The sequence below is a fragment of the Elephas maximus genome, chromosome 3 (genome assembly GCF_024166365.1).
Source record: "Elephas maximus indicus isolate mEleMax1 chromosome 3, mEleMax1 primary haplotype, whole genome shotgun sequence".
Classification (NCBI taxonomy): Eukaryota; Metazoa; Chordata; class Mammalia; order Proboscidea; family Elephantidae; genus Elephas; species Elephas maximus.
Window position 1 is genome coordinate 153747030 of NC_064821.1, and position 12291 is coordinate 153759320.

Below are 12291 nucleotides of genomic sequence, written 5' to 3' on the forward strand. Positions count from 1 at the left end.
GAGAGATTTATATTAAGGAAATGGCTCACGCTGTTGTAGAGATTGGAAAGTCCCAAGTCCGTGGGTCAGTCTGGAGGCTTCTCCTAACTCACATAACTGCAGGGGCTGTCAAACCCAAGATCAGCAGGTCAGACAACAAGCCTCTGACTCACAGGCTCTGAAGACTGACAAATCCCAAGATCTGCAGGTAAACTGGCAGGCCACTAGCTAACAGACTGTGGAGGGTGATGAATCCCAAGATGAGCAGGTAAGCTGCTAGCTCAAGTCCCAAGAACTGGAGTCAGATGAACAGAAGCCAGCTGCAGGATCCAGAGTGAGCAGAAGCCCACAGCCTTGCCAGAAAGTCTACAAATGTTGGATGTAGGCCACAACCTCAAGGAAACTCCCTTTCAACTGACTGGCTACTCACAGCAGATCCCATTATGGAGGTGATCAGATTATATCAGATCTCATCATGGAAGTGATTACATCATTATATGACTGCCAACCTATATCATAACTGCCAAACCACTGGCAATCATGGCCCAGCCAAGTTGACACACATCCTTAATGATCACAATACCTTTTACATTTTCATAAATATTTGCTAATAAATTGATAAAAATCAAATTTTAAGGCATCTCTTAGATTTTTTTTTTCTTTTCTTAGAATAAAAACCATAACCTTGATTCCTAGCTCTATCTCCACCTGCTCTGCAATATAAAAGGAGTAGGTTCATGTCTTGTCTCTGGGATTAGATAATGATGATGTCACTCGATGGAACTGGTGAGATTGTGAGAGTTCATTATTTAATGGCTGTAATAACAGTTTCTGAGAGCATTCTGCAATCCATGCGCCTTATAATGCCAAGCTGCCAAAATCAAAGGGAAGGAAAACATTACTTTGGAAGTCATTCGCTACATGAGTCATGGAAGAACTAACTTTTGCATAATTTACCTCACACACAGTTTCCATGATTATGTTAACCAATTTGAGTTTGTATTTTTATCCAAATTACCTACATTCACCTCAACCCAGAACCTCATCTTCACAAAACAGACCTGAACAAGAACTGAGGAAAGGCAAGTGACTTTCTTCAGGGGACTCCATAAAATTCACCATTTTGTCAAAACCCATCTATAGCAGTGTTTCCCAAACTTTTTCCTTATTCCGCCATTAGAGATATTTTTTCGACATTTTTTTCCTAATTGCCACCTACGCAATAACAATATCACAGAAAAACTGTATATCTGATTATTGATTATACTCATATCTGTATTTTATACTTGAAAAAGCAAGACATATTTATCACCCCCATTGATAATGCATGATCTCAGGACAGGTGCCTAATTCTCAGTCTTGTCCTTCCTGTGCACAAATACTTATTTTACACTTTAGTCATAACATTCTGCTCTTCTTCCTCAACGTTCCCTGCTGTATTCTCTCACCTCGGAATCTTTGCTGATGCTGTGCCTTCCCCTTTGGAGTAACCTCCTTATTGTTGTCTATTGATATCCAATCATTTTCCAAGTACCAGATCAAGCCCTACTTGCTCCAAGTAGAATTTTTTCCAAATGTTAATAGTTGGAATTAGCCCCTTCACCCTACAACTTTTACATTTATGATTATGTTTATTGTCTTTATTGTAACATATCTCAGTCTTCTTTAGACTAAAATTATTTAAGTATATGACCCCCTCACTAGATTGTAATCTTTTAGCTGGCAAGGACCATTTATCTTTGTATTTCCTACTATTCTTAGCACAAGAATTCATTCGAGACTTCAACAATAAATATTTGTTATATTGAAAATTATTAATCTGTGGCTCAATTTACTCCTACTAGCATTTTATATTGATGATAGTCTTCACTGCCAGAGAGCTCATGTCATAAATTAGACACATACATTGACACAGATGTACACATACACACGTGCCTTATACCTTGAGTGGCGGAGTGGGCTATTCCTTCTTCCCTCCATCCTTCTGCGTATCAAAAGTGAGGTTCCTTCTTAGAAGGTTTCCTGAATCTATCAGCAGCACCACTGTTCTTCATATTGCACAAATTCAGTACTTCAGAGGCATTGTAATGTCTCCCTCTCCTTCATGCCCCATATCTAAGTAGTCACCCAAACTTGTTGCTTTCTTCATTTTTCATGAATGTTAGATTTCTGCTTTTCTTCAGGATCCTTTTACCAGCAGCTTAGTCTGAACCTATGGCATCTCATTCCATGGTTGATGTCTCTATCCACTGTTCACACTCTCCACGTCTCTAGTCATAATCACCTTGAACCCTCATACTCACCCAATGGCGACTTCCTGAAACTTAGACTGTGATTTTATCGTTCTGCTTGGCTGCTTAAGAATCAGCAGATGCTTCAGAATAAATCCAATTACTGCAACATGGTCCAAAAGGTCCTCCTTCAAATGGATTTACCCAACCAACCCTACCAGCCAAGGGTATTTACAAAGAGTATTCTTTGTGAAAAGTCTTTGTATAGTTAGGCCTATGTCTTTTCAGTTTTCCACACTCTAGGATGAAATTATGTGGCATCTATTTTTAAATTAGTTAAAAAAAATTTTTTTCCAAAAGAATTAAATTTCAATACAATTGCTATTGTTTAGACTGCCTTTCTAAGGAACATTCTTGCTAAAGCATTCTAGAAGTTTCAACAATTGTAAAACTTATAGGTTGTGGTCTACCCTAACGATCAGAGAAGTATGGTTGTATCTAAATCCAAAAACCCATTAGCTTCTTAAATTGAAAGTAATATTAAGGGGGGAAATGTGATCACTTATTTATTCACACATTTTACAAATATTATCATTCACCTGTCATAAGTCAGAGCCCCAACCAGGTGCTATTAATACAATGGTCAAAATGGGCAGTTTCTACAATCATGGAGCCTACAGTCTAGTCTGACAGATGAGTCCAAACCTACCCTTAAGCAAGTGTAGAAAGTAGTTTCCATTTGCTTGGGAAGAGATCTACAGGTGGTTTGTTCTTTGTATCATGGAGAAGCAATTAAGTGGTGTGCTCTTTCTCTCTTTTATTTTCATATCTGAGGCTATGTTTCTCTTTTTATCCCTCTCTCTCTCTTTTCCTCACTACCTTCTTCTTATGTATGGATGAATGAAAGTTCTCCCCTGCCCCATCGACTATTACCTCATTCAACTACAGAAGAGAAGACTGAAGAGACAATGCTCCAGTATACTTAAGCAAGACTATCTGGACAATTGCCAGACTTTCTTGGAAACTCATAGCAGGAAATCATTGACAAGAAGCTAATGGAAGTTTTCATGCCTAAAGATTTACTCCCTATGGACTTTTCAAAATAAACTAGCTAAATAGAATAGTAGGTATCTAAGAAACCAAGCCTTATTTCATGTTTTGGAGGATGATTTTTCCATTCCACAGTTTAACATGTGCTCTACAAAAGATATGAATTTAGAGAGAATATTTTAAATTCAAATCTACAAATTTTCTAGGTTTCACCAGAAAAATGCAGCAAGATCAAAAAGAGCTAAACTAGTATTTTTCTATAATCTCAGCTTGTTTTATGGTATTCCCAAGTGCAATCACCTAGAAGAAATAGAGTGAAAGAAATTTTTTCCGTTTTCCTCTTTCCTTCCCTGCTCCAAAGTCAAATCTAAAATGTGTTCAACTTTTCAGCCACCCTACATTAGCATAAAATTGGAAAATCCTAAATTTTCTCAACACTTATGAACATGCATCCACAAAGTGAAACGTCCAAATAATAATTTATCAATCTTTGCAATCTACAAGGCACTTCAACTATTCCTTCCTCTTGCAACACCCACCCCCGCCCCCCCCCTCCGCCGGCCAGGAGTTGGGATTTATTGTTCCCAATTGGAGGATTAGGAAACTAAAGCACAAAGCCAACCAGTTAGTAAGTGCTGGAGCCACAATCCAATTATTTAATCTTCTGAACCCAAGCCCTTTGTTCATTCAGAATTGCATGCTTCCTCAGCCTCTTTAAAGGAAACACTTTGTTCCCTTTACTGATCTCGGTTGTCCATAAAAAAGCAAAGTGATCCAACAGTCACGATACATGAGGAGGACAGAGGAACCCCTAATTTTTCTTTTGACAGTTATTGAATGACCAGGAGGTGCAGCAAATGGTCTATGGGCCTCCAGATTGCCTCCTGTGCAACAGACATTCTCATTGCCTTCAAGAGAAGGCAGTGAGAGCAGGAAGGGAGGAGATGAGAATGGGAAGGCATATCACATGGTAACTGCTCTTGAAAGATGAGAAGCTGACTTCAGCCTTTCCAACTGTGTGGTATAGCACAGACCTTGGCAGACAGTACGAACAAATTCAGAGTGGCTAAGAAGAGATTGGTTAGCAGGATTCCAACAGAATACCAACAAGCATTTCTTATTGGCTATGAATCTAGCATCAGGCAGAGCTACAGCAGCCTGACACACTGAGTCTATTAGTCAACTCTGGTTGAACTCCCATGTGTGCTAAGCACAGTACCGGTGCAGTGCGAGTTTATCTGAGAGGATAAGGGATCTAAAGAACAGACAAAATGTCCGTGAAGTACTTTGAGCTCTTTAAAGACAAGTACTGCTACTATGAGACACCATTGGCAATGACTGTCCGTGGTACTAGAAGGGAGATGGTAACTGCGTATTATAAGTAAGCTTGTTTTGCCCACAACTACAAGAATAAAAAAAAATTAAGAATAGTGACTGATAAATCTGACTCACTAAACAGACATAGTTTATAATCTCACTCTCACTAGTATGCAAGGAGAAGGGTTTATTTTAACAGCATCATTTGTTTTCTATGTCATAACTTAGAGATTGGTCATATTCATCATGTGCTTTATGAGCTATGTTCTTCCTTTTTCCCCAAAGACCTGCAATGAAGAGCTCTGCCTCCAGATATGATCTTGCCTTCTTCCCCTATTAGCTATCTCTTCACCAATCCTTTTGCTAATATCCCCTTTCCATTCTTGTGCACACCATTACACAGATATATCCAAATTTAAGAAAGTTTAAGATACTAAAAAAAAATTGAACTTAGAAATGTAATAACAATGAATGATGTTTCTCAAATATTTCCTTAGTGTTACAAAAGATTTAACATACAGTCTTTATAAATAATCGTCTTTCAAAATGTATTTTAAATGTATTTGTTGTTGTTGTTAGGTGCCGTTGAGTCAGCTCTGACTCATACAGACCCTATGCACAACAGAACTCAACACTGCCTGGTCCTGTACCATCCTTACAATCGTTGCTGCCACTGTGTCAATCTACCTCATTGAGGGTCTTCCTCTTTTCCACTGACCCTCTATTTTACCAAGCATGATGTCGTTCTTCAGGGAGGGACTGATCCCTCCTGATAACATGTCTTGTCATTCTTGCTCCTAAGGAGCATTCTTGTACTTCTTCCAAGACAGGTTTGTTCGTTCTTTTGGCAGTCCAGAGTATATGTCAATATTCTTCAGGAACACCACAATTCAAAGTCATACTCAATGAGTCAAGATGCACTCTAAGGGAGATAGTTTAGGGGTGGACTAACCGGCACCCATCTTGTTTATAGATCTTCACTCCTTCTAATTAGCTGGCCAGAAGAAGGATCTATTGGAGAGGCCCTGGCTATACGGAGGCACGGAACTTGGTTACCCTGATAAATAATCTCTGGCAGTGCAATTTGAGTACCACACCTTCCAGAACCAATATTTGTAAGAAGTGTATTTTGTTCCAACTAAGACTGCAAGACTCAGTATCTAAAGTTAAAAAGACTCTTTCAGTGCACACCTTAGAAGAGAGATAAAAAACTGTCCTGCACAGGGAGGGTCCTGGCTTTGAGCCAGTTGAATCTTCCTAACACATGAGACAAACAAAGGGGCCCAAGGCACAAAGAAAATATTTCTTAACCAGATCCCGACCAAAACAAACAAACAGAAAAAACATGCAGGGGTCAAGACAAAGGACCAGATGGAGACCTGTGCCCTCATGCAGGTGGGGACTCGGCCCCAGGACAGTGACAGTCTCCCCAGGTGTCCTCCAGATGCAGGGATCAAGGGCTGTGCTCTCATGCAGGTGCGGACTCAGCCCCAGGACACAGCAAGAGCACCACAAAGCCTACACCCATTACCGAGGACACAATCCACCACCTAGTAGCTACTCCAAAATAAAACTTAAAATACGTACGTATTTCACTGCGCTGTCAGAATGTTTCTGGCTCCAACAAGGAACTCACGGGTTGTCTGGTCAGGGTTGATGCCGCCCAGAAAGTCCTTCAGAGGAGGTTTCAGGACCTAACTTACCCAGAGCCGTAGTGTCCACTGTGTCTCACTTGGGGTACCAAAATGGAATGGTCAACTAATAGGTTCTTGACAAGCAGACCGGTGAACTGAAGTCAACCAGAGGCAGGGCTGGAAGAACAGAAAGATTTATTCACAGTTTGCAAATTGGGAGGCAGGCAGGGTCTCATCACCTAAGGCTGCCTGCTCAGCTCAACCAGGGTAGATTCGCTTTTTAAAGGGAGTGACATACATATGCATGAACAGAGGGGGAGGATGTTCAGTCTTGTGATGTATGCGCAGTCCTCATAATTTTATAAATAAGTTTTTGCACACGGCTCTAAAAATATTGTGCATAACCAAAATATTGTGCATAACCATATTGTGGAAAGGTTATAACAAAAATGTAGCCAGAGTAGCCTTTTCTGAAAAACAACCATTATGCCCACCAGTACCATTGAGTTGATTCCGACTCATAGTGTGGCAAGACTCAGTATCTAAAGTTAAAAAGACTCTTTCAGTTAAGTAGCACTTAACTACTAACCATTATGAGATACCCTTAATAACACTTTCATGGCTGCCTGCTTCAATACCATGCCTTCTTCCAGGTTTCCCACCTGATTGGCTTGTGGGAAAAAACAGACAAGTATGATTTAGGAATCACACCTAAGGCCCCAAAGGCTAACAAGTTGTGCTTCTGCTCACAGGCCTAAATGAACCCACATCACACATACAGTCTATTTTCCAATTATATAAAAGAATATACATATTGATACACTTTTTTCCCACTTCTATGGAGTTCTGACCCAGTATTCTGACATCATAAATGATTACAGTTTATCTTCTATTTCCAGACCCTCCACAATCCTGAAATATCTATCAACACTCATCTAGCTGCTTCAGAGAGACCAGAAAAAGTCATTCTATGTTTTGATCTTCTGAAATGCATCCAGGTCAAAGGAATCTGTCACTATCAACAGGTCCCAGGTATGCTTAGTACCACGCTCAGTATTGCTATCACAATATTTACCACTTTTTTTTTGCCCACCTACTCATCCAACACTGTGCCCAAAAAACCACCAATATCAAAAAAAACTAAAAAGGAGAATATTGCAGCATCTCTCCTCTTCCTCTCTTAGGCTCAAGTTTATCAATTGTTTCTTTTCCTTCCATGACTCCTCTTAATGTTCAAATGACAATAAGCAAGCACTTCCACTATCGCATACCCAGATGCCATTTAGCAGTAAATAGGGTAATTGCTGGTATCAAGGATGGTCAAGGTCAAGCAGACAAACACAACCATGCAGTAGGTGTTTGGTTGGCTCTGCAGTGATTTGTTTGGCATGTGGCTTCTGCAAATGCATTGCACCCTCCCACCATTGTGGACAGTTGGACCTACATTTTAATTTACTTTATGGTAAGACATCTCAGAAAATATCCCACATTGTACACTCATCTCCTTCCTTTGTCCTCCCTTTCCTCCATTTCATGCTGTCCTCGGTCTGAGCTGGGGTTGGGGGGAGGTGGGGAGAGGTGGCAGGAGATGGGGGCGGGGGTGCGGGCGGACCGCCCCACCCCCACCCCTTCACCTCTATCCAGCCATTGATTTGCAGCCTGTGGCCCACTCAGGCCAACAACGCTAGTCAGGAGTACTACACCGTGATTGAGAACTTGACGGTGCAGGACCCAGGCCATGGCAACCCGGCTTACATTCTGCATAGACCATGGGCGCTACGGGCTAGACTCACCCAAGGCCGAGGTCGGAGGCCAGGTGCTGGCCTCACTGCCCAAACATGGAGTTCCTGATCATCTGGGCTGTGATCCTCAAACGTGGTTCTTTGTTCCTCCCATATCTGTGTATTGCCTTACTACAGAGGGGAAATTGTACATTTAAAAAGAAAATATCATGGACTGCTTTCCACGATGCACTTGTAGTCATCTATAATAATAAAGCCAAAGAGGAGCCAGTCACCATGATTCATCCAGGCACTGGAGATTTTATTGCTGTCATGATTACAGAACTGAGGGGTATGGATATTTTGAGTTATCTGGAAAAAAATCTCTGTTGGAGCTCATATGCCAACAAAGAACTTCGGCTGTAGCTCTCTAGTCTTCATGTCAATATCCTTTATTGTTTTGATGATTATCTCTTCAGCATGGCTCACATTTTACTTCATTCAGAAAATCAAGTACACAAACACAAATTACAGGAACCAGCGTCGTCTAGGAAATGCAGCCCAGAAGGCCATCAGCAAATTGACAATCAGGACAGTAAAAAAGGGTGATAAGGAAACATACCCTGACTTTGATCATTGTGCAATCTGCATAGAGAGCTATAAGCAGAATGATGTTGTCCTAATTCTCCCCTGCAAGCATATTTTCCACAAATCCTGCATAGATCCCTGGTTTAGTGAAAACTGTACCTGTCCTGTGTGCAAACTTAATATTTTGAAGGCTCTGGGAATTGTGCCAAATTTGCCATGTATTGATAACAGAACATTTGATATAGAAAGGCTCACCAGAACCCAAGCAGTTAACCAAAAATCAGCCCTTGGTGACCTTGCCAGCAACTGTTCCCTTGACCTCGAGCTACTTCGAAGTTTGGGGATATCGCCTCTTCCTCAGGATGGGGAATGTACTCCGAACAAGCGAAATCCAAGGATCCAAGGTGGCAGCTCTAACTGCTGGGACCCTGCTGCTCCTGACAGGCATCTGGGTGGGATCATGGGCCATTGTGACTGTTCTACTCAAGAGGAATTAGGAGCAGCTGTACCTTTTTTGTACCTGGTGCAGGTCAGCCCAGGGGACTCTCCACTCATGTTGTTTGATGAGACAGGAGGTACATGGTGGCTGCTGTGCTCCTTGCGCTCCAATGCCAGGGTGGCCAGGCTCAGCTGTAAGGAAATGGGCTTCCTAAGGGCACTGGCCCACTCGGAGCTAGACGGGCAGATGGCACATTGGGCTTCTGCGTTGATAAGGGAAGGCTGTCCCATGTCCGGAGTTTGCTAGAGGTCAACTCTGTGTGACTGTCCCAGGGGTTATTTCTTGGCTACCATCTGCCAAGACTGTGGCTGCAGGAAACTGCCTGTAGATCGCACTGTGGGATGCCAGAACACCAGCCTGGGAAAGTGGCCATGGCAGATCAGTCTTCCCTACGATGGGGCACATCTCTGTGGGGGGTCCCTACTGTCCAGAGATGGGGTGTTGACGGCTGCCCACTGCTTCCCTGAGCGGAACCAGGTTCTGTTCAGACAGTGGGTGTTTGCCGGTGCACTGGCCCAGGCCTTGCCCCATGGCCTGCAGCTGGGAATACAGACAGTGGTCTACCATAGGGGCTGTCTTCCCTTCTGTGATTTCAACTGTGAGGAGAACACCAATGACACTGCCCTTGTCCACATTTCCAGCCCCCTGCGCCTTACGGAGTACATCCAGCCCGTGTGCTTCCCAGCTGCTGGCCAGGCCCTGGTGGATGGCAAGCTGTGCACCGTGACTGGCTGGGGCAACACGCATTACTATGGGGACTCGCTGCTCTCTGCTATGAAACCACCACAAGGGAGACTCTGACCTGGGGCTGCTCAAATGACTCCTGGGCCCTGGGGTGGAGGGACCCTGAAGGGCCTGCAGTGGGCACCAGGAGGGAAAGGGGTTGTGCGTGCTCCCAGCTCTGGCCAGCCTTGCCTGCATGACCCCAGGCCAACAGGCTGGGGTACTCTGGGATGCTTGAGTGCCCATAATCAGCAATAATGTCTTCAACAGCCCAGACTTCTATGGGAATCAGATGAAGCCCAAGATATTCTATGCTGGCTACCTAGAGGGTGGCATTGATGCCTGCTAGGGTGACAGCAGCAACCCCTTCGTATATGAGGACAGCATCTCTCGGACCCCACGATGGCAGTTGTGTGGCATTGTCAGATGGGGCACTACCTGCACATTGGCCCAGAAGCCAGGTGTCTACAACAAAGTCAGCTACTTCCAGGAGTGGATTTTCCAGGCCACAAAGACTCACTCCAAAGACAATGGCATGGTGACCCAGCTCTGACCTGAGACTTCCAAAGTAGAAACCATTCATCCCTGGTACCACCTAAGTCACACCCTCCTGATGCATATGTAAATATTTTCCAGCCCTACACGGACCCGTATGGCTAGGCTTAGACTAAACCTTTAGGGAACGTATTACATATTTACATTTCCCATTCTCTACAATGGCATAAAAGGAGCCACGTAGGTGGAAATGGTTAAGCGCTCAGTTTATAACTTGAAGGTTAGCGGTTCCAAACTTACCCAGTGGCTCCATGGGAGAAAGATCTCACCATTTGCTTCCGAAAAGATTACAGCCAAGAAAACTTCTTGGGGCAGTACCCTGGTGGTGTAGTGGTTAAGGGCTACAGCTGCTAACCAAGAGGTCGGCAGTTCGAATCGGCCAGGCGCTCCTTCCAAACTCTATGGTGCAGTTCTACTCTGTCCTATAGGGTAACTATGAGTCAGAATCAACTCGACGGTAGTTGGGTTGGGTTTTTTTCGTTTTTGTGCTCTGTCACATGGAGTCACTATGAGTTGAAATCCACTCAATGACACCTAACAACAAAACACAATGGCATAAAGTACTTAAAAAACAAAAACAGTGTAGTGGTTTCTCAAAAAAAATGATCATAGAACTACCATATGACCCGTCAGTCCCAATTCTAGGTATATAACCAGAAGATGTGAAAGCAGGAATGCAAACAGGAACTTGCACACCAATGTTCTTACAGCACTTTCACAACAGCCAAAATGTTGCAACAACTGAAATGTCCATCAACATGAATAGATACACAACATGGAATATTACTCAGCCATAAAGAGAAATGAAGTCATGATGCATGCCACAACATGGATGAACCTTGAAAACATTATGACAAGTGAAATAAGTCAATCTCAAAAGGACAAATACCATGCGATCTCACTTAAACGAAATAATGAAATATGTGCTGTTGGTCGTTGCTGTCGAGTCACTTCCAATCATAGTGACCCTATGTACACCATAACGAAACACCACCTGCTCCTGCACTATCCTCACAATCATTGCTATGTTCCAGCCCATTGTTGTGGCCACTGTGTCACTCCATCTCATTGAGGGTCTTCCTCTTTTTTGCTGACCCTCTGCTTTACAAAACATGATGTATTTCTCCAGGAACTGGTCCCTCCTGATAACACGTCCAAAGTACATGAGATGAAGTCTTGTCATCCTCGCTCCTAAGAAGCATTCTGGCAGTATATATTCTAAGACAAATTTGTTCATTCTGGCAGTCCATGGAATATTCAATATTCTTCGCCAACACCATAATTCAAAGGCATCAATTCTTCGCTCTTCCTTATTCATTGTCCAGCTTTCACGTGCATGTGAGGCAACTGAAAATACCATGGCTTGGTCAGGTACACTTTAGTCCTCAAAATGACTTCTTTGCTTTTTAATGCTTTAAAGAGGTCTTTTGCAGCAGATTTGCCCAGTAGAGTAAGTCCTTTGATTGCCTGACTGCTTCTTCCATGGACATTGATTGTCGATCCAAATAAAATGACATTCTTGACAACTTCAATCTTTTCTGTTTATCATGATGTTGCTTATTGGTCCAGTTGTGAGGATTTTTGTTTTCTTTATGTTCAGATGTAATCTATACTGAAGGCTGTAGTCTTTGATCTTCATCAGTAAGTGCTTCAAGTCGTCTTCAATTTCAGCAAGCAAGGTTGTGTCATCTGCATATGACAGGTTGTTAATGAGCCTTCCTCCAATCCTGATGCTGTATTCTTCTTCATATAATCCTGCTGCTCGGTTTATTTACTCAGCATACAGGTTGAATGTGTATGGCGAAAGGATACAACCCTGACACACACCTTTCCTGATTTTAAACCACACAGTATCCCCTTGTTCTGTTCGCATGACTGCCTCTTGATCTATGCACAGAGTCTGTGTGACCACAATTACGTGTTCTGGAACTCCCATTCTTTGCAATATTATCCATAATTTTCTATGATCCACACAGTCAAATGCCTTTGTGTAG

General features: G+C 42.7%; 1 pseudogene; it reads left to right on the plus strand.

Annotated features, from left to right (window-relative positions):
* The first annotated feature begins 5948 nt into the window (after positions 1-5948).
* LOC126071374 (serine protease hepsin-like) lies at positions 5949-10295 on the plus strand (annotated as a pseudogene).
* The last annotated feature ends 1996 nt before the right edge of the window (positions 10296-12291 follow it).